Source organism: Lissotriton vulgaris, chromosome 10 (assembly GCF_964263255.1).
Source record: "Lissotriton vulgaris chromosome 10, aLisVul1.2, whole genome shotgun sequence".
NCBI lineage: Eukaryota > Metazoa > Chordata > Amphibia > Caudata > Salamandridae > Lissotriton > Lissotriton vulgaris.
Genome location: NC_141698.1, coordinates 1,072,891,102 through 1,072,914,364, shown reverse-complemented (window position 1 = coordinate 1,072,914,364; position 23,263 = coordinate 1,072,891,102). Strand labels below are relative to the sequence as shown.

Below are 23,263 nucleotides of genomic sequence, written 5' to 3'. Positions count from 1 at the left end.
TGCTGAAAGAGGACGTTTAAATAAAGACTGTACAGTGTTTATTAAGTGTGTTTACACATTAATGAATAGTGGAGCTGGTTTTGAAGTTGTAAATCAGCCCAATAATAGTAATGACTAATAAGCAACCCATATCCACACTGTGAGGCACTACTTTTTCAACTGAGGACGGATACAGACTTTAGCTCAGGATACAATAGAGGACACAGCCACAAACCTACCTATTAACAATAACAGCAGCCACATAGCCCTAGAAGGAAGACACAAAGGCCCTGATTTCAAGTTAGGCGGAGGGAAATAACACATGTGTTTATGGGTTCATTTTATTCCACCTGATTATACGTTGTTTGGTTTTACCAGCTTTACCGGGTGTAGGAGACCCTGACCCAGTGTTTCTGATTGGTAGTTCAAGCTGGAAACTCGCATGAGGTGTGCCAGCCCCAACAGCCATGTCTCATCTTCAGTGTTATCTTATGGAGGAGCATTCAGTGCTCCCCCCTGCTAGAAAAAAACTTCCTCTTCCCTCCTGTGCCCCCTAACCCCTTCCCTCATCTCCCACCCTACCATAGGCCCATGCATACATTTACGGCCAGCCCAGAAGAGATGATAAAAGTGTTTGGGAGAACCGCATGGACTGGTAAATTCCATGTAGTTTTATGACTTACAAATCCCGTGTGGTTTATTGACTGGAAAAATCACAACAACTCTCAATTTTATGGGGTTTAATTCGTAAGGATGTATGTCGTTACAACGCATGCTTTTTCCACGCATGCCTTTACAACACAGGTTTTACAACGCAAGTCGTTACAACGACTTGCATTGGGGGGCGCTGGATAGTGAATAGTTTAATTTACTATTCCAACTCCAGTCCCCGTGGATAGTAGGGAAGGTTTTGGATAGTAAATTAAACTATTCCCTATCCTACAGCGCCCTCCAGCACAAGTCGTTGTAACGACTTGCGTTGTAATTCCTGCGTTGTAAAGGTACTGCGTGGAAAAAGTTTTGTTGTAAAGGATGTTTCCCAATTCGTAATTGCACAGTACTGGGGTGATTTTATCGAGAGGCAATGATAAAATAGCATGGGAATTTATTGTGGTCCCAGGACAGTGCAGGTCGAAACCTTGGCCACAACAGAATCTCTTCCATCGATCAGTCATAGGTGATGGGAAGTTTGTTGTCTGTCCTAAAGACCCTGCATCCCCTCCATGGGGATCGGGGGTAAGAGATGGCTCAGTGACACCAGATCTGGGACCACCATTTTTTCTTTGTATTTATTTATTTTATTTTAAAGTTTTCTATGGCACGGATCAGACCCAGGGTAGAGTATCAGAGAGTAAACAGAATGCATAAAAACAAGTAGCAAGATAAAAAAGGCAGTACATAATATCAACATGTTTAGTCAAAAGATCGGAGGGGCACAAGTGACAAGGATAAACTGAGCAACAGGTAATAGGAGCGAGGGAGTCCCTGGAAGGGGAAAGGAGGCAAGAATAAGAATGTAGAGCTGGAATAGATGATGTGTGAGTTTACGGGAGGAATGTATACATCAGTAATTACTTCAGCAGGAAGGTGATCTCGAAGCTTCCAGAAGTGCCCCTCCTAGAATAGCCTCTGTTTATCCACATCCATCAATGTCAAAAGATAAAAGAGCCACGAAGTTTGATGGTCTCTGAAGAACACGTCAGAATTTCAGAGGCCCACGAGGAATAATGTACTTTGTTTGAAGTGTGTATTGAGTGGCCACAGAAAACTACAGCACCGCAGCATCACGTGTCAATGCTGGAGGCATACCTAAACACCACCTCTATGCAATCTTGGAAGAGGTGCAGCCAGAGTATGAAATGTAAACAAGCACTGGCAATGTCAATAGGTCTGGCTTTAAAAGAATGTTGTATGGTAATGTGAATTGTATTGTATTGAAATTGTATGTATATAGCGCTTACTACCCTTGACAATGCGTTGAAGTGCTTTTTCGGCGAGTAGCACACTACTCCAGAACCCATAAAGGATTAGTGTTGAAATAGTATAGTGAAAGATGAAAGTAATTTGAAGGTGGCTATGTTAGACATGTATTTGGATTCAGAAGGATAGTGGAGGGATAGAAGAGGGAAACAGGTTTGCATTTATATAGCTTTAAGTAACATGGGAATGAATGCATATCTGTGTGGAAGAAAAGAACTGTAGAATAATATTGATGTAGGTTAAAAGGTCAGGGGACAGTTCCACTGTCAAGCCAGATCGAAAAATCCATGTAGGTTAATGACTGCCCCTCTCGTATCTGTGCCATTACTAGAGAAAAACAGCATAATCTAATAATCTAACGATCCAAGACACTTTAATAGCATTGCAATGTCATGCGCATGTCCCGGAATGTTCAAGCCTAGGCAGCTGGATAAATAATTAAAATGATCACAGCTGTGTGGAGGGCAAGCACTCTTTTGTGTGGAAGCACACAACTTCTGCCCATTCTAAACATGTAGGCGTAGCCAAAGCGCCTCTCTAGTAATGCTCACATAATGTTCTGCCAACAGTTGTACTTTTGAGCCAGACCATAAAAAGTAGTGAAAATGTGACCTTGAGCGGGGCTGCCCTGGGTGGGGGCACTGGGCTTTGAGGCAAAGTAAGTGGGGTGGCGAGAAAAAAGAGCCAAATCTCTAATCAGACAGGGTCCGGGCTTTGCTTTTATTCAATATAATTGTATTCTTTTTCTTGCATGGGACACTATTTTATCACAGGGACCTGTGCAGTTCGCCCTGGATCACACAGTTTGATGGAGTTGTGAGAATTAGGATTCGAACCCAGGTTTTTTATGCATAAGTCTACAACGTACCCACAAGCCCACGCCTCTTCTGAGTGAAGCAGGAATGCAAACCACTACCTTCAACATTCAGCTCACTGATTGACATCTATTTGGGCATTCACAGAATCACAGCCCCACGTGCTGTATACTATTTGTTAGTGGTGAAAAGTGATTCCCAATTCTATAAATCCACTAGCAGTCCAGAGTGGAAGGTTGCCAGTAATGTCCCTAAATAGTGTCCCTATGTATAATAATACATTGATTGCTTTTTGTATATAGTGCCTGCTAGTGCAGTGCTGCTGTGTCTTTGGGCACGATTCACAGAATGAACTTAAGACTCAATCCTAAACTTACTACTATTTTGGTATTCACAGAATGCACTTACTACTTTTGGCATTCACAGAATGAACTTACAACTTTTGGTATTCACAGAAGTTAGTTTTTTGTCTTAAGTTTGTCTTAAGACAAACTTAAGACAGACTTAAGACAGACTTAAGACAGATTTAAGACAAACTTAAGACAGACTTAAGACAGACTTAAGACAGATTTAAGACAGACTTAAGACAGACTTAAGACAAACTTAAGACAAAATCCTAACTTCTGTGAATACCAAAAGTAGTAAGTTTAGGATTTTGTCTTCAGTTAGTTCTGTGAATTGGGCCCAGAGCATGTAATATATTTCAGTGACAAACATTCGCCTAACAGGGGTACTTTTACTACTTAGCACTTGCTGCCTTCTTTGAAGAACACGTAATATATTTAGATTTTTACAACCGGAAAATTGACGTGTTTTACTTGCTAATAATCAGTTCAAGAGTTGTTTTGAATGGTGGAAAAGATCTATCTACAACATGATGTCACAAGCATTCTCGGATGATAGCAAGGTAACTGTCTTTAATAAGACAAAGAATTCTGGTACAAAAATCTGACAATAGATTGAATCATCCTGAAAGACTGCTTAGAAATCAGCTGACAATGCTTAATTTGTAAAAAGATAAATGCCAGGGCCCATGAGGAATTGCAATTTAAACCGCCCCTGCCCGCGATGACAATGACAATACCAGCCACGCTCATTGTCATCAGGGTCCCACAAGTTTCACAATTCAGACCATTCCAGGCCCCAAAGCTCTAAGGATGTCTTAGGCGGCAGGGACTTGTTGTTTTTAATGTATATGGGATTAAAATACAACTGATGTTGTGCTCATCTCTACATTAGACAAACAGCGCCACCATGTGGTTGACTGTAATAAGTGCCATTGTTGCTAATTAAGGGGCAGACTTACGACTTCTGGCACATCTCTGCTAATCAGCAGAGATGTGCCAGAAGAGTTGCGACGCATCTTCCCACCCGTGAGTCACCACTGATGCGCTGCACTTACAATGCGGGACACCGTGGTGCTCGGATGGTTGACGTATCCCCGACGGAAATGCAGCGCATTGCTGGAGTTGCGTCGCAAGCGATGCAGCTCCAGCAAGGCTCAGGGTTCCCTATCTCTAACATGCTGCGTCAATCCTTAAGCCTGCTTCAAGAAGGCGCAGGGTTTTTACGCAGCATGGCCCTAAAAGTGACTGAGTGAAATCTTGTAGATTTCACTCAGCCACTTTTCGGAGGCGTTCCTGCACCAGAACGCACCCCCGCGCAGGAACGCCTTCTTGTGGCGCAGGGCTTTACAGCGTGACGTATCTCCCAGATGCGTCACGTTGTAAGTAGCCCACACCTTGGCGCTGGATTTGTGCCGCCATTGCATCACAAAAGTGACGCAACAGCGGCGTAAAAGAGGGGCAAGGGGCTTGTAAATCTACCCCAACGTGTCAGTATCGAGCACCGGAAACTACTGTCTCCAATTAAGCACTAACTGTTTCTTAAAAGGTAAAATAGTAAAAAGAGCAGCTTTTCATCAAGCGGGAGCACAGCTGCTTATCTCTGCTGGTTGTACAAATGTCCTGCTCTGTTATAAGAACAGGCCCATCTTTAGACACCTTTTTGTTCGTCAGTGTTTCAGGCATGCTCGGCTTGCATTAACAAAGTGAAAGGCCTGTGCAGCTTTGTTAATCCTGGCCTGTTCTGCGAGGCCCTACACATGAAGCATTGGTGAGACCTTGGCCCCACAGGCCACTATATATTGGCACTTTTGGCAGCTGAGGAGGTGCGGCCATATGTGCAGAGCATCCTCTGTGCATGCCGTCGGGGCACGGCTTCCCATGATTTGCACCAACTTTCACTCTGGTCCTCACCTGTCGGTGACCAGCAGGCTGCGAAGCTCTGCTGACTGTCCGCTGAGGCCCAGTACTTCCTCACCTGTCCTCCAATCGGTTCCTTTCAAGCCCAGACCAAAACAGTGGCTGGATTACGATATACCGCTCCTACACACCTTGTATGAAGGACAAAGATGTGTGCAGGTCACAACCCATTAAATAAATATACATATATATAAATAGTGGAGGACTGTTGTCCCCTCCCAGTTCTACCGACTTTGACATCTGGGTGGAACCTATCACAACAATATGAGCGTGTTACAGCACATCCTCCGCAGCAGCCATGTTAAAGTCAGGCAAGAATCTGCCTGCCTTACTGCTTAATATTCGAGATCAGATACAGGGAATACCCGCTGATGTTACTGCGTGCATACCTGTGATCATCACCACAGACAAAGCTAAGTTGAGCACACTCTCCTTAATCTAACTCGGGTGCTAGCAGACAACTGGGGAGTCTTTTCATATTTTCATTCCTTTTAAGGTCGAGCCTAGTAGACAGTGAATGCGCTGCTTGTTGCAAGTCATTTTGTGGTTTACTAAGAAGACAGGGGAGCTTGGAGCCCGCCCATGACTTAAAACTGTTTAGATTTCCTTGTCACTCTTATTTGTCTGCTTCTTATTCGTGCCCTAGCTTGTCAATCTTGTGCTTGTCCCTCCCATGGAGCATTGCTCATTTACATTGTCTTAGATTGACTAGCATCGTTGCTTCCACCTCTTCTTTTCAAGCACTACTTTAATCTTTTGTGTGAAGCACTCCATTAGAGCGCACACATTTTCGAGCCGTCTCCCTCATATACTCCATGTTGCTCTCTGTTGCACGGCTGCTTCTCCCCAACCTCATCCCTCTTACACTCACCAGGCTGATGAGAGGTGAAACCCCAAAACCGGTCCCAGGATGCTTGTTTCCGATCCAGGGAGGACCTGGCCTGGCAGTTCGAACTGGACTGTTCCTACGAGGAGCGGGTCAAGACTGATTTGCATATGGCTGGGTCTAAACTGGAGTGCAAAAAAATGGATAGCTTTAGGTCCAGATCTCTGTACTGCGGTGAATGTTTAACACTGTTCAGCATTCTGTCCATCAATTGTTCTTTTTGCAGTTACTGCAGTGACATCATATACAGAGCTGAGATGACTGTAGTGACATCACCACTGGGGTTAACCTTACTGCAGTGACAACCCACACAGCTGCATCCACTGCAGTCTCATCACACTAAAAGATGATCTTTCTGCAGTGGAATTACACTTGGAGCTCCCCAACTCCAGTGACATCACACTGGGAGTTCCCGAACTCCGTTGACATCACTCTGGGAGCTCCCTAACTTCAGCTTCCCAATTCCACTGACATCACACTAGGAGCTCCCCAACTTCAGCTCCCCAACTCCACTGACATCACACTGGGAGCTCCCCAACTCCAGTGACATCACACTGGGAGCTCCCCAACTTCAGCTTCCCAATTCCACTGACATCACACTGGGAGCTCCCCAACTTCAGCTCCCCAACTCCAGTGACATCACACTGGGAACTCCCCAACTCCAGTGACATCACACTGGGAGCACCCCAACTCCAGTGACATCACACTGGGAGCTCCCCAACTCCAGTGATATCTCACACTTAGAGCTGCCTTCACTCCAGTGACATCACACTGTAGGCTCTCCAACTTCAGTGGCATCACACTAGGAGCTCCCAAACTTCAGCTCCCCAACTCAACTGACATCACACTGGGAGCTCCTCAACTCCAGTGACATCACACTGGGAGCTCCCCAACTTCAGCTCGCCAATTCCACTGACATCACACTGGGAGCTCCCCGACTCCAGTGACATCACACTGGGAGCTCCCCAACTCCAGTGTCATCACACTGGGAGCACCCCAACTTCAGCTTCCCAATTCCACTAACATCACACTGGGAGCTCCCCAACTTCAGCTTCCCAACTCCAGTGACATCACACTGGGAACTCCCCAACTCCAGTGACATCACACTGGGAGCACCCCAACTCCAGTGACATCACACTGGGAGCTCCCCAACTCCAGTGATATCTCACACTAAGAGCTGCCTTCACTCCAGTGACATCACACTGGGAGCTCCCCAACTCCAGTGTCATCACACTAGGAGTTCCCGAACTCCGTTGACATCACTCTGGGAGCTCCCTAACTTCAGTGACATCACACTGGGAGCTCCCCAACTTCAGTGACATCACACTAGGAGCTCCCAAACTTCAGCTCCCCAACTCAACTGACATCACACTAGGAGCTCCTCAACTCCAGTGACATCACACTGGGAGCTCCCCGACTCCAGTGACATCACACTGGGAGCTCCCCAACTCCAGTGACATCACACTGAGAGCTCCCCAACTTCAGCTCCCCAATTCCACTGACATCACATTGGGAGCTCCCCAACTCCAGTGACATCACACTGGGAGCTCCCCAACTTCAGCTTCCCAACTCCAGTGACATCACACTGGTAGCTCCCCAACTCCAGTGACATCACACTGGGAGCACTCCAACTCCAGTGACATCACACTGGGAGCTCCCCAACTCCAGTGACATCACACTGGGAGCTCCTCAACTTCAGCTCCCCAATTCCACTGACATCACACTGGGAGCTCCCCGACTCCAGTGACATCACACTGGGAGCTCCCCAACTCCAGTGACATCACACTGGGAGCTCCCCAACTTCAGCTCCCCAATTCCACTGACATCACATTGCGAGCTCCCCAACTCCAGTGACATCACACTGGGAGCTCCCCAACTTCAGCTCCCCAACTCCAGTGACATCACACTGGGAGCGCCCCAACTCCAGTGACATCACACTGGGAGCTCCCCAACTCCAGTGATAACTCACACTAAGAGCTGCCTTCACTACAGTGACATCACACCGTAGAAACGTCACACTAAGATTGTACCTTACTGAAGTGACTCCACAGTAATAGCATCTCTTACTTCAGTGACAATGAACCAGGAACTCTTTATAGTGGACAATCTATAACATGATTTTGTAAAGGCGGTCTGGACTCTGTACTAAAGCGTTACCAAGAAGTTTATAAAACGACTTGAAACAGAAAATGTCTACAAATGGAAAATAAGTCGCAAAAATAGAAAGGATAAAGACAAGCTAAAATGCAAAATGGTGAAAGCATCTACGTATGGTGCTTTCCGAGGGCACGAGCCCTTCGTGTAATTGTTCGCTTCGTAAAACGTTTTAAATAGTACAAGTTCGATCGCTAAAATGCTTTCGTCGGTATCTTCATACCCGACCCTTCCCCATTTGAAAAAGGACTAAAGTTAAATAGAACGAACTGTATTTAAATTACTAACACCACAGATGTTATTATGTCCCATTGTATTTGTACCCATTAAATCGTCCCCGGAAGGACACATGTCTGAATCGGCCCCAAGCTGTGAAATGCGCGTTGCTCAATGCTCTGTGCAGCAGGTGCTCGGCCCACTGAGCTGTCCAGCTGGAATAGCCAGAACGAGCTCTGCTGGTTTCTCGGTTGTATGCAGAGCAGATGGTTGAAGGTGAGGGCTGGTTGGCGGGCCCCTTCGGCACCTCTTCTCCAGAGGTACCGTATCCTGTGTCTCAGTCATAACCCCTGGCCCTTCCCATGACACTCTTGCACCCTGGTCTCTCAGTGCCCAGTGCACGTCCTCAGCCGGGCCTGAGGCCCATCCCAGGAAAAGAGAGTCCGGCTGGAAATCAAGGGCTGTGAGCGAAATTAGAAAAATATGCGCAACTTCAAAGGAGATCCTTCCGTGTGGGGGTCTGATCCCCCCCCTACCCCCTCCCCTCGACCTCTCCCCCATCCCTTGTCACATTTCTTTTGAGGGATCTTTTATCTCTGACACTGATGGATGGAAGTAAACAAGGACTATTCTAGAATGGAAAGTTCTGGAAGCTCTGAGCTGCCCTCCCTCGGGCACATGGGGTTGTTGTCTCAGTTCTCGGGGGCGGGGGTCACATTTATGCTTTTACTGGGTGGTCCCTGCAGGCATCCATCAGCCATTTCAGGCCTGTCACGGCTACCACGCCTTCCCTCAGGCCCCAATGAATGCAGACATTGGCCCCTTGCCTGACTCCAGAAAGGGACGAGACACGTGGGGAGCAACTTGTTTCCGATCTGTTTTATAAGGCGATCGGGCTTGTACACAGAAAATGCTTAGATAACAACAGTTGTTTACGCAGAGCACTACTGGAAGTAAACTGACTCTGTGTGTTTAAATAACAGGTGGTGGTGTACTGTTATACAACTGTGCAGTGCATCTTTTGTGTGGATTGAAGTTCTTATGCGCCCTGTTGAACTTTGAACCTGTGACCTACGGGTCGCACGAAGATCTGTGCAGCAGGCATTTCACTGAAGAAAATGATGGTTGAATTAAAAAAACATCTGGCTCAAAGAACTCAAAAATGAGAAAAAGTGATGCATAATGCAAGCCATGATCAAGAGAAGCCAATATGTAATTGTGGTGTAAATACTACATTATAAAACGTTGAACACTTTCCAACTCCTTTTAATTCCACTCCCTCCTCCCCTCCCCCTAGGATTGAAAAACTAGGCTTAGCCTGCGGCTGTCTCACGCCTCTTCGGGTTCATTTACTCTGAGGCCGCCAGTTATGTTAGTGGAGATCTGAGATTTCAAACATATGGAGATACAGGGATTTGGCCAGGATCACACAGGGGCATATTAGCAAGAAGCTGCGAAAAATATCGCAGAGCGCGGTTAGCGCAAATCTTTTCATCGCCAGCTATCGCTGGAATATATCACCACGCTAACTCTGTATTAGCAACAATTAGCACCATGGTGATATATATTCCAACGATAGTGGGAGGGTAGGACCAGCATCGTGAGAAAACCAGCGATGTTACATGGGGAAGGTGGAAAACCTTGCTAATACGACCCTGTGGTCGTATCAGCATAATCCACCTCCCCATGGTAGGTATTGCTAACTCCTGATATTAGCAGGTGTTAAAAAACCGGCGATGACCCCGGTTAGCGCAACTTTTTACGACGCTAACCGGTGCCAGGGCCTCCTTGCTAATAGGCAATAGTCCTGTTAGCGGCTGTTTCTCAGGTCTGTTGGTCGGGAACGCCTACTTTGCATGTCATTAGCGATAAATATCGCTGACATGCAAAGCGGCACCCAAACTGGTCGCTTTTGCCAGAAAGCTGTCCCTAACTGCGGTGCTGATAGAACAATAAAAATATCGTCGCTTTAGCGGCAGAAAGTGCCGCTAAAGCAGCGATAAGGCCCTTGGTAATATGCCCCACAGTTCGTTCAAGTGGTGAAGCTGGCATGGCCCAGAGGTCTCCTGTAAAACAGCCAACACTTTTATTCAGCTATTAGACGATGTATGCCCATGAAGATCAATTCACCAAAATGCCAGGGGTAGCAGAAATGACAAAGCATACCATTTAACCTGTACTTTCACTCGCAAGCTTACACGTATACACACACATCCACTTAAACACACAATAGCTCTCACATAAACACACTCTCGCCCGCAAGAACGCACTCAGCATACATTTAAAATAATGTTTTACTTCCCTTAGCTGCCAGGGATTGTCATATTCCAGCTAATTGTAACCATTTTTTATTACACAAAAAAATATTTTTCACTATTAGTGAAATAAAACATTTGACAGAAAAGAAAGAAAGTGAAGCCCCAACCGACGTCCAGAAGGGCGAGCTGCCCTTGTGTGTCCCTGGTACTGACGTGGCGCCTGGGGTCGCACAGGCAGAGCCAGGGGTCGCAAAGAACAGACCAGGGGTTGCCCCTGCGACCCCTAATGACGTCCCTGGACTCACCCACGCCCGTCACGAGTCGAGATGCTGGTTTTCTTGGTATCACATGTTAACCTTGTGCGTCTTATATTTCGATCTTGGTTCTCAGTGCAGGCATGGGCATTTTCAGGGCACATTCTTAGATTCTTTCAAACAAAGACCAATTTACAGGCAGCTTTCATTGGAAAGAGTTTGACTTTCGTGTGACTGGGCGAATGACATGTTTGGCGCCTCGCCAGAGGGACACAACAGACACGTGTTCCGCTGCGTTTTGAAACTCCTCGCGTACACACGCTGCCTTTACCTGTCAGTCTGTCTCTGACGAGGTTGTTTCATTGGCCTTTCCAGAGCCCTTAGGAAGGTGGGTGAGATCAAAGGTCACCATTCAGCTTCAGCTGCACGAGTGTGCCTTCCATAGCTAACTATTGGGATTCTTGCGCCACCTCGTGTTCAATAGAGAAACTGCGCGGAAGGTCTGGACCCGAAATTAAGCTGAGATAGGCAGTCATTTTACAGTTGTAGCCCCAGCCCTTTTTGTATGTAATAAAACCGTGATTTTACAATTCGGTAAAATGGAATGTGTCTCGTTAGCGGTGCGAGGATGGAGTATTTAAACAGTAGCCCCCTCTACATGCCTCACTCTTCAGTTTCATGCTGGAGTGTCGTGACGTCAGAGCTCTCAGGCAAATGACCAGCCAGACACCGAGATTATGTGAATCTCTTCTTTATTACTTTCACCCTCACTACTATATGGTTCCCCTACTGCGGGGGACATTATCTCCCCAAGCTCCTCCCACGCTATCCTTTGATCGAATGCCCCTGTGTTCCTTTCACTTCCGGTCTTTCCCCATCTCCACACAGGAAGTGATGTCCAGTGTCCTTCTGGCATCCCCACGGTCCTAGTATCCTTGCAATATGACATCTCCCCCTCCTGAAGAGAAACAACGCTTCTTGGATAAGGCACATGCTTTTTAGCTCTAAGCTTTTTTCTGTATATTCATCCTTCCTAGCGCCTGGAAGCCCTAGTTCTACAGCTACAGAACCTCCAATATTCGGCCTTCGAAAACACTATGAGTGCAGAGGTCGACTTGGCAGCTACAAGCTGGACCACCTTTCCTCATTCAGTGCCAGCCTGACAGAAGTTCCTTGAATTGTCACCTCCACCAGACAGACCTCTTCGTGGCTGTTCCACCTCTGCCGGCCTAGACCAACACCAAAAGCTTCGCGCACTGCTCGAGAGGCCACCGTTTATCTAGGTTTTGGTTCCTTTTACTGCTACTCAACTGTCTGAGAGCCCTTCATGTTCACAAAGTGAGACCTCAACTCGGTCCTCCTCAGGTTGAGGCAGGTTGTAGATGTCTACACAACCCCCACCTAGTCTGGCGGAGAGTGAAGTCTTTACATTGACTTGGCATGAATGGAGAGCATCGCTCTTCACAGGAAGAGGCATACGAAGACTCGGTCGCAGAAGTCTTTGCTTCACTAAACTTTGGTACTCCTCGATGGTGAAGGAAGTTGCATCCAGAGAAGCGGGCCTTGCTCCCGTTGCTTTATCGCCTCCAGCCTTTGTGTTGGAAACCTTCAAGTCCTTGGTTCTCGTGGAAACCTTCGAGTTCCTGGTTCTTATCTACATTTGTCTTTTCCTCAGGAGGGCTTTTGACAGCCCGGCCTGGAGCTCCCTGCCATGAGTCCCCGTTGAACCTCCAGAGCTGTTGTGCACATTAACTCATGCCGGGCTCTTAGTTCTCCAGAGATGCTTCAAGTCCTCCCTTGCTTTCCCCATGTCTTTCCTCAGACAGCTGATGATCTCATTGGCCTTGTCATGTGGGACGCCTTCAAGGCTATCATTAGTGGCTACATTTTAAAGTACGACGTTGTGATAGAAAGTGCTTGGTGACCTAAGGTTGTCAGGTTGCAATAACTGACAAATGTGGGCAAGTGTGAAAGGTTCTCTATGGATGCGTCATCCCAACAGTGAGCAACGTCACAAAGCCGCACTCTGGAATGCTTTTCAATAAAGTCCAGCCAATTCAAAAAATGTTCAAGATATGCTTTTTTATTTTCGTTCTTGTTTTTTCACTTCATTCAATTCTTCATCATTATGATTACTTTCATCATAATCTTCCCTTGTGTGGCGACTCCTAAACTGAGAAAAATCCTAACTTTAAGACTTTCTGTATTCACTGAAGGCATTTAGAAGTCCTAAAGTTAGGAGTCCTAACTTCTGTGAATACTGAAATGAGTAAGTGCCTTCTGTGAATACCAACATGAGTGAGTGCCTTCGTGAATACCAAAATGTTAGTAAGTTTAGGATTTTGTCTTAAGTTAGTTCTGTGAATCGGACCCATTGTGTTTAGAGCCAGGATTTTGCAGGAAAATAGGAAAGCGTCTAGGCAGAAAACGTTAAAATCCCCTCCATTGCATTTATTTCGGTGAATGCTATTTATTTTGTAATATTGCACCATGTGATACCATAACTAAGTAACTCCAGCAAGGGCGGCCCATGACCTGTTGTCGCTGTCTGTTTGCTGGAGCATTGGTGTAAATATAGGCATGGCATGTGGCCACACTCTCTGATTGATAAAGGTCTGTGACAAATATTGACTGTGATTTATAGCTGCAACGTTTGGTGGATCACACGGACAGTGATACCTGGTGTACGGTCTGTGTGCGGTGGTGGATGCAGGATGCGCACAGTGGCCACAGTCAGGGTATAGGGGGCCTTTGGGCTCTGATCTGTGTCCAAGATCTGGATTTGCTTTTGTCTGATGTAAATATGGATTATGATCCATAGTGCTGGTCCTTGTGTTGTGAATATGTGTGGTAATCATGAACCACAAACAATGGCCAACTTTCAGTAACCTGGGCTGTGGATTGTGACTGCTCCCCATGATTGCTCGGTCTGTGTGATAAATCCATTGTACAGACCAATTGGATATTATTGGAAGGAATAACTATTTTCACTATGTTTTGTGTTGTTTTTTAAACAATATTTTGAATTTTGCAATGAAGAAACAAGACACACACTACAGAGTCATCTTGGGTATTAAGAAACACAAGGATAGGGGGGAATACGGCACACGTCACTCCCCAGAACGGGTACAAAAAGGTTTAACAGGTAAAATATGACACCGTAGCACGACCCAAAGTAGTTGTCTTATTTCCCCACCCGCTGGATCCTGTTATGTTATGTTAGCTGGATTAATAAAGCGCAATAAAAACCCTACTATTCAGTAAATAAAGTTAGCTCTCGTCCTTCAATCACACACGTTCAGTCCACAGCGCTAGGACGCCTCAGGGTAGCTATCGCGCTCTATAAAAACTAATTCCATTCCATTCCATTACTACCTAGAGGTGTCTAAGCACTATTCAGTCCTCAGTTGGTTGTGTCAGTCCTTAAATATATAGTTAACATGGTGGTCACTCTTCGCGTCTGAGGGGGGGACATCACCCACAAATCTGAACCCTTCAGTGTCTTGAACATCTTTAAATGCAACCCCCCAAGTTCTGTGCTGTCTCAATATGAAGATGGTAAATGGACACTACGTTGTCTGTCCCTGATGATTGCTGTAAGCTTTTCCATTGCATAGGGATTCCATACGTACCCCACCACATGTTTAGTGAGGATCCTTGTGATTGCTTCCACATCTGGGCTATACACGATAGAGCTGCAAAATGTAGGTGGGAGAAAAGCGGCTCTTGTTGAGTCGTTGTGGTAAAAAAGTCTATCCGCCCCCTGGTCACCCATGAGTGCCAAGAGCGGGTCGTGCGGTCACGAGATGCTAGTAATGGAGTGCGCCGTGTTGAGGACCTCGCCGCAAAATATTTGAACCATCGAGCATGACCACTATAGGTGTCCCTTTCCCCCACCCTTTTCAAAGTAGCTCTGAGCCCCCAAACATCTTATGGAGTCAAACGGGTGTGGGGTGCCGGCGTGTGAGGATTTTGTAAGAAAGCCCCTTATAATGGAGGCAAATGTTGGACGTGGAGACCGTCTGTCTTATAGCTCCCCAAGCTTTGTCTGTAATGTCTGTGGCCAATTCCCTTTCCAATAGTTTCACATTAGCATGTTTCTTGGGGGGGGGTTGAGTATGTAATGATATAGCCATGATATGCCTCTACAGTGAACATTATTGTGGTTAAACGTTTCTATGAGTGTCTCCTTTGTATAGGTAAGAGGGTCAGGGGGGGGTCGCCCAGCGCCAGTGGAGTGCTTGGCCAGTCCTGTTAGTATCCCGCCTGTTCAAGGCGTATTTCTCAGCAAGATCCCCATTCGTCTCCAAGTCCCTTCTTTGTAGAAGATTTGCAAAGTGGGGAACCGTCCCGTCCCAACTAAACGAACATGGGTTCATATCATCAAGGAACGGCGACGAATAACACAAAGGGAGCTTAGCGCTTTGGTATTCATCGCCTTCTATCTCTGGAATTTATCGCCCTGGCAGCGCGTTATCAAGAACGCGTTGCTCCAGGGCGATAAAAATTCCAGAGATAGTGGGGGAAATTGCCGTTTTGCAGGGAACATCGCTGGTTTTCCAGCGATGTTCCCAGCAAAAGGGCGATAACCTTGCTGATAGGACCCTGTGGTCGTAGCAGCATAATCCACCCCCTACGTTAGGGATGCGTAAGTCAGGATTTTAGCAGACGTTAGGTTTTGGAGAAAACAGCATTGTTCTCCAAAAACTAACGTGCGCTAAAATGCTGGGGCAGCCTTGTAAATATTGTGATGTGCACATCAGCCTTTTTAAAGCCAAAAAAAGCAGAGCTAAAGCCCTTGTTAATATGCCCCATGGGTGGGCCATGCTTGGGGTAAAGTCTGGGTTGTTAGTCAGAGGAGTAAGTGGAAAGAGATATGACGAGAACATACATCGCCCGAACTTCTCTACAATAATACAAGAGGAGAAAGGATTGTACCAATGCTTGAAGGAGAGTCCTTGAAGGGAAATTGCATCTCACCACTGCTTGAAAGGGTATCATCATAAAGCTCTGTAATAGGCACATTCATAAAGCTGCTAGAGAATAGTGGGTCATATCACTAATTAAAAGAATCTGGGGGCATATTATCAACAGCTAGCGATATCTATCGCGAAATAAGCTTAGCGATATTTTTTTTATCGCCACGCATCGCCGGATTTTTTCGCAGAGATAACGTGCTATTAGCGATGTTTATCTCCAAAGCGATAACATATCCGGCGATAGCGGCGAAATGTGTGAATATCGCTGGAAATCCAGCGATTTTCAGGCATTATCGCTAATAGGGACTTAGCCTGAATATCCACCTCCCATTGGATATACAGGCTAAGAACTGGTCTGAGCAGGCGTTAGTTTTCAGCGATATTCGCACTTAGCGCTAATTTTTTTGTCGCTACGCCTGCGTTGATAATAGGCGATAGCGATGTTAGAGACTGCTTTCAGTCGCTAACAGGTTGGGTACGCCCACTTTGAATGTCATTAGCGATAAATATCGCTGACATGCAAAGCGGGCCCCAAACCGCTCGCTATCACGTAAAAGCTGTCGCTATCTGATGTTAGCGACAGCTTGCTAATAGGGCGATGAAATTATCCACGCTTTGCAGCCGAAAACGGCCGCAAAAGCAGCGATAATTTAATTTCACCTGCCTTGGTAATATGCCCCATAATTATTAAGCTCTGTGCTGCAAATGGTGTGGGTCGCAGCACAAAACTAAAATGGGTGGCTGATTTAGTAGAGGATCTGGTTGGAAGACTAGAAGGGATCATAAGAAGTGAACTCTCGCCTGTCCTGGCACGCTTGCCAGAGATCGATCGGATACTGAAGGACATCTCCAAACCCAGGCCACCATCCCCTCGGCCAAATGTCAGAGTAGATTCAGCACCACCTTCACCTCCGCCTCCATCAGTAGCGGAAACTGGGAAAGACAAGATGAGCATTGTTTTTGCGGAAACCGCTGCCATTACCCAAGGACCAACAAGCAGTTTGAATATATTGAATACAGGGGTTAATTCGGGGAGGGATCTGTGACCAGGGCAACTTCACTATCAGGGGGGCAATACCGGTCGAAGGGCAGCGGATGCACCTCCGCAAGAGACTAGGAATCTTCCTGTTATTAACTTACCGCCGGCAGCTTGCCCCTATGCGGTAGTTTTGTCAGGAATACCGGGACTGAGCGAAGAGCAGAAAGAAGCACATAAAAGTTTGGCCAACAAGTGTCTTAACTGGCTCTTTAACCCGTTGCGTGCTAATGACAAGCTCAGCTCGTCATGAGGCACAGTTGAGCTGCACTCATGACGAGCTGAGCTCGTCACGACCGTTGGAACGTTCGCACGCGGGGATAATTTCCCCGCTGTGCTGAACGTTCGAAAAACGGGTGTGGCCATGATGAGCTCAGCTCGTCATGAGTGCAGCTTCGCTGTGCCTCATGACGAGCTGAGCTCGTCACCAGCACAGCGGCGCCGCGCGCGGCCCTCCTCCCCCCCCCGCACAGGAGGTGAAAAACCCCTGCAGGGAAGGGGTTAAGTATATGAATTTCCCCACTTCCCTGGCTCATAATATCCTTCTTACTCACAGAGTGTGCTGAATTGGGGAGAGTTGGAAGGACCATCCGGGGGTCTCTGTCATCATGAATATCAAAGAGTCCTCACTGGTTAAAAAATTGATAACTAATGCGGCGCACATTCAAGTTGGTCAAACTAGTCTTGATCCACTCCCCTTGGGGCACTTTTATGAAGCACCAACAGGTATTTGTTGGGCTACTCATATCCCTCCCCTGCTATGTCCCCAAACAGGCCAAGTGTTCCCATCATTAGCTGGCAGTGGTCGGCCGGGCGTTATAGTTTTCCTGTATCCAATCAGTTTGAGATTCTGGAACAAGTTGATTGACTTCCCAGAGAGGCTCCCTAATCAGGTCCATGACAATGGAGACCACCCCTGCTTCAATTATTAACACCTTCTATGCTCATGACGAGCTCAGCTCGTCATGAGGCACAGTGCTCAGCTCAGAACGCTCACACGCTGGGATAATTCCCCTGCTGTGCTGAACATTCCAAGGAAACGGGTGTGGTCATGACGAGCTCAGCTCGTCATGAGCACACGAGCACTGTGCCTCATGACGAGCTGAGCTCATCATGAGCACGGGGGCGCTGTGCGCGCCCCCCGCCCCCCAGCACAGCGGGGGAATTACCCCAGCTGCGAAGGGGTTAAGGGGTCCAGAGATGTCCTTAGTTTTAACCGAAATTCCTCGCAACTAGGGACGCCTGCTCAGAAGTTCACAGGTGCCACGAAACCCAGCCTCTGCTCTCCATCTTTTCTCCTGGAACATTGCTGGGATTCAGTCAAAATGGATGACTGGGCCTGGGAACTGTTCATAGAAGAGTTTGATTTCTGCATCTTCCAGGAGACTTGGGCGCTGACTAAGGTTCATAGGCAGGGTTTTTCAACTCCTAGCATTGAGGCACTGCCATTGGTAGTGGCTGGGTCATCCGGGGGGCTTGTAATATGGTCCAAAATTTCACTTGAGTGTTCAATTAAGAAAACCCCTAAAGAGTCCTGCGACCTCTTCGCCTGAAACCAAAGTCTGACACTCCATATCCAGGGCCGGCTTTAACACTGGTGGTGCCCTGTGTGACAATGTTAGTTGGCGCCCCCCATGACCAGGTCTGCCACGGACTCCATCACTAGCACACTTTAACAGTGTCCGTCAAGTCTTTATAAGCACTGTCTTTCAGATTAATTTACTTTTATAGCACCACTCCTACCAGTGTAAGGTGTCAGAGCTCTCTACATCACACACACACATTGCACAAGGACAATCATTTGAGTGTAAATCAGTGTAGAGAAAATGTTGCGTAAGACAGAGGACTACAATGTGTAGGACTCACATGTCGGCGATACTGGTAGACAATATAGTTTGAGTCCTTATTCTGGAAAAGCACAAATTCAGGATTTAAAACGAAACCCTATTGTTAGGGGGTCTATTGAATAATAAGAATTGTATTCTACCCAAATGAAACCTTTTGGCAAGATTAGGATAAAGAAAGACTTGGGGGAAAAAAACATATGGCTCCAACATATACCTTGCCGTTTGCATGCAGCTCTTTGATGACAGTTAATAGCTCACTGTTCTATATTAGGATTTTAACTTATAAGCTTCAAGTAACAAAAGGATCTCCCTTACGGAAGCAGTAACTCACTGACCTATTTAATTATATATGCACTTCTGCGATCTGTATGGCATATGTTCTTAGCAGCAGGCATTTTAATATTCTGCGCTACCTTAGGATGAGTCAAAACTTCCACTAGACAAACCTCCGATCTCTTTCTAGGAAGACGATTGATCACAAGTTATCTTGACATTTTAATTGATGCCTGAATATTGCTGGAAGCCAGGAACGCGGCAGCAGGTGCTTATAAAATGATGATATACTTGCAAAAAATGACGCCCCCAGCCCAAGTCAGAGCCCGGTGCAGTAGCACCGATTGCACCGCCCTAGAGTCGGCCCTGTCCATATCTGTTGGTTAACATCTACAACAGGTCAACTATTTTTTCCAAACCCTTGCTGTGTCTTAAGACCTTGAATACATTTCTGGAAACGTTTGCCCTTTGGTCATAAAGTGATGATAGCAGGAGATTGTAACGCGTACTTGGAACCCTCTACCCCATTCTTGGAACTAGTTATGGACGAGGTTGAATCTGGTAGGACACCCAGACATTGTGTTCAAAGGGCTCTATCTAAAATGAGTTCTGCTGCCCTTCAGATTATTGATACATTCGTCTCTTTTGGTCTGAGGCCATGTAACGGTCATTTTCCATCAGATCTTGACGCAAAGCCAACGTTCAGTAGGGGTGAATATAAGAGCCGCATAGACTCTATCCTTTTGGGCGTTCGGGTTTGGCACGAAATCAAAGACATGGCAGTACTTGATCCACATGATAACCTATAGATGTTTACATCTTCCTATATGAGTATGTCTTACATATTGAAATCCTGAAACGTTGTCCAAACTGAGTAGAACAGATTCTCTACTGAGACCGCTCTTGAAGGCAAAGGATACTTCCAGAGCTCTACATATTGCAGATGTAGTTTCTTTTATCCCGCTCCATTTCCCCAATCTAATTGAGTGCTTTTTTTCTAGCCCTCTAAGCAGGCACCTAACTCGATGGCATTCTGACAGCTCCTCAAAGATTGCTTTGTCCTTCTAAGCGTTGTTGCTTCATAGCCACCCCGGAAGTTCCTTTCTTGCCTTGTGTGCTCAAGATGATCATATCACACTGCTACCAATTTCTCCAATGATTGAGTAGACATCAGCAATAATCAGAATCTTCGTCATCTTGCCATACATCTATTGTTCACCTAGACACCCTCATCATTTAACTAAACTATCCCTGTATAAGATCTCTTTGATGATTGGCTGAGATAAAGGTGACCTCTTTGCTTTGAAAAGCCTTTGAGTCACACTGGCTTCTTATGAATTTGATTGGTGTTTCTGTCATTCTGGATGGCCTTACTTGTGAACACAACGATAATCATCAGTATCTGTGTTCTACTCCTTTCTTAACAATCTTCTGTGCTATGTATATTTTATTTTTATGTGACATTTATACATTTTAAAATATGGTTCCAAAATATTTCCTAAAGATCTTGCACAATCTGAGTAGAACACATGTTCGGTAAGAAGGCGAGCTACCAGAAAATCACAAAATAATAATTGACGCAACATGTTTCGGCCCATCAGCAGTTGTTATTACACTTTTTAAAATGGAGGTTTCATTTCTGTGCCTTCCCCAGTGTTCCGACTGTGCTTGCTGAGGGCCATCCTGTTTAGAGATGAAGCGCTATTCTGTGCCTGACCCTCGTACCACTGAGACGTTCTGCAAGCCTTTTGCTTCTTCATAAACAGTTGCACCAGTGCTTGGCGAGAAGAGTTTCGAGGGTGCGTTATTGGAATTTACTTGATGTTAACACCATACGGGTGTGCGAAGCGGGGGATTAGGAGCCATATATCTTCAAAGAGTCTCCCTACCACCAGGGACGTAACACAGGCCCCTGCGGTGCAGGGGGGCCCCAACCCTTCAAAGGGGGCCCCACTTAGCCCAAGAACAAAGAATATGAGATATGGGAGACTCTGTGGCCCCTCATCACATTCTGCGGAGGGGGGGGGGGGGGCATCGTGTGTTACGCCACTGCCTACCACCAACATAACACATCACTGGATATACTGTTTAGGAGTATGCATGGATTGCGCGAAGATTGGCCTTCGAATGCTAGGAAAACAACATGGCCACCATATACAAAGTGGGGTTGCCATGCCAACCAGCCTTTCCAGAAGAGAAACTGCCCCGCGAAGGCTGTTATTTTTGACGACGACCGTCATTACAGCTATAATGGCCTTAATGTCTCCCTGCCGCGCGGGAATACCCTCCAGAGCCCATAAGCCGAGTGTGTATCCGCGCAGAGGCCCCCAGGCGCCGCGCGGCCAGACAGAATTGGTGCATAACCCCATTGGCTCCTGCGAGATTCATAAAGCTGCTTCCGGAGCCATTCGGAAGGCGGTCCCAAGCAGTTTCCGGGTGACATTAATTGCTGTTTATGGGGCTATAAGTTGCTGAATGGAATCCATAAAAGACATTATATTAAGCAGTACGAGGGGGGAAAAAACCCTCGCAGGCTTTCGGCTTTTCTTTGCTTCATTTAAAAAGACAAAGTTAAACACCACACACATTAACGGTGAAGGATAGAATTCGAAGACAGCCCGCGTCGCCACAGTCGCTGCCGAGAATTTTCAGATGATCCCTAAACCAATAAGTTATTTACTATGTATACATCTTGAGGCGCCATCTTCAGCTTTGAAATATATGCAAGTGTAAATGCACCCTGGTCCAAACAATATTTTCACCAGGGAATCCAGCATATGTTGGTATTGAATTACAACATATATGCCAAATAATCAGAATTTTTTTTTTTACCAACATTTCGCTTTGGTTATTACCCATTTATTAAAACGTAGCAAAGGTATCTTCTTTTATGTCATTCCTGAGGTCCTCTTTGATAAATAATCTTGCTCAGGCAATCAGTGTTCAAGTTCTAATCGGTACTTGTATTAAAAAAATAGTGCCTAGTTCATCGGCGCCTCTTATTAACACCAGCGCTTGGATCTAAATTAGGCCATTTCGGTAGTGTTCACTTGAGAATTGGGCATCAATGTATTCCACTAGGTTACATCTCTACAGCTCTGAAAGCCCATGTTTTTTTAGAATAAAACCAGGGCAGTAACGCTGAAAGCGATGATTCTGTTGTTTGTTGCCTATAATGCGCTCGCCATGCATGAGCTGAGATCACAAACCTCTGCCTTACTGCTGTTATTATATCTGATACGCATTCCCACTTTTCTCCAAATTTTGTGAAAAGTTGCTCTCCATGCTTTCCCTGTGCCGCCCTGCGGCGAGGCGGCCATTTTGAGTCCTCCACTTCCTGTCTCTGTTGGTCACAGGGATTGGGGCCCAGTTTATGGAATATTCATCCGTTTCGAGGTTCTAGTACTCACTAACCACACAGCAAAAAGTTGTTTTTGATTTGCAAAATCAATCCACCTTCATTTATTTGGGAGTAAATTTCAGTAGAGTGGTCCAACCTAATCTTGACTTTAGGAAAGACTTGCCTGAAGGAAACATTTTGGCTTCTGCGATTCACTCCACTGGGCTGTGCCGGTAAATTGTTCACTGAGGCAGGTGAAAGATGTGCCTTACTGTGCAGAGCTGGTGTATGTGCATATTCTGTCACTGGGCAAAGCATTCCTCCAACCCGCTTTGATGTAAGTTGAGTCTGTGTAGTGGGAAGTTGATGCTTTTCGATGTAATAAAAGCCTTTATTCAAGCATTAACTCAGCGATGGTGTTCCCAGGCCAGCAACCAACAGGAACTGTCCGAGTTAAAAAACCCACACTCAGGGGAAAACAAGTGTCATGGAATGTAGTTGGGTGCAGGACACAAGTCCTAAAAAAAGAGGTGGGGGACTAAACTAGTTAATCAGAATGCAAGTGTCATCGCAGTGCGTGACTACGGCGTGTGACACCACAGCGTGTGACATCATAAGAAGTGACATCAGATCTTAAGCCCACACATATATGGTTACCATGTCTATCATGAGTACATTGGAGCATATTTCGAGTAAATAGGGAAACCCTCCCGCAGAAGATTCACACTTTTGTAAGCTACACATAAAACAATGTTGCATTTTGTCCGCGTAAACATCCTCTACTCATAGTGCTTTAAAAGAAAAAATAGTGGTACTTACATTATTTCAACACCTCCTCAGAAGTAGTAAGCACTATATAAAATACCTTTATTTTGTGTAAATACAGGGAAAGACCAACACATCTGACATTCTTACAGTGAATGCATATCTTGTGAACAGGGACTGAACAAAGTGAAAAGCTGCCTCTCTTAAATATGTGTGA

At 46.1% G+C, this 23,263-nt stretch overlaps 1 protein-coding gene across 1 annotated transcript in view; it reads left to right on the top strand.

The window, feature by feature from the left end:
- RARB (retinoic acid receptor beta) overlaps positions 1 to 23,263 on the top strand; it is a 336,058-nt gene that overhangs the window by 228,607 nt on the left and 84,188 nt on the right. The gene's annotated exons all lie outside the window — the stretch shown is intronic.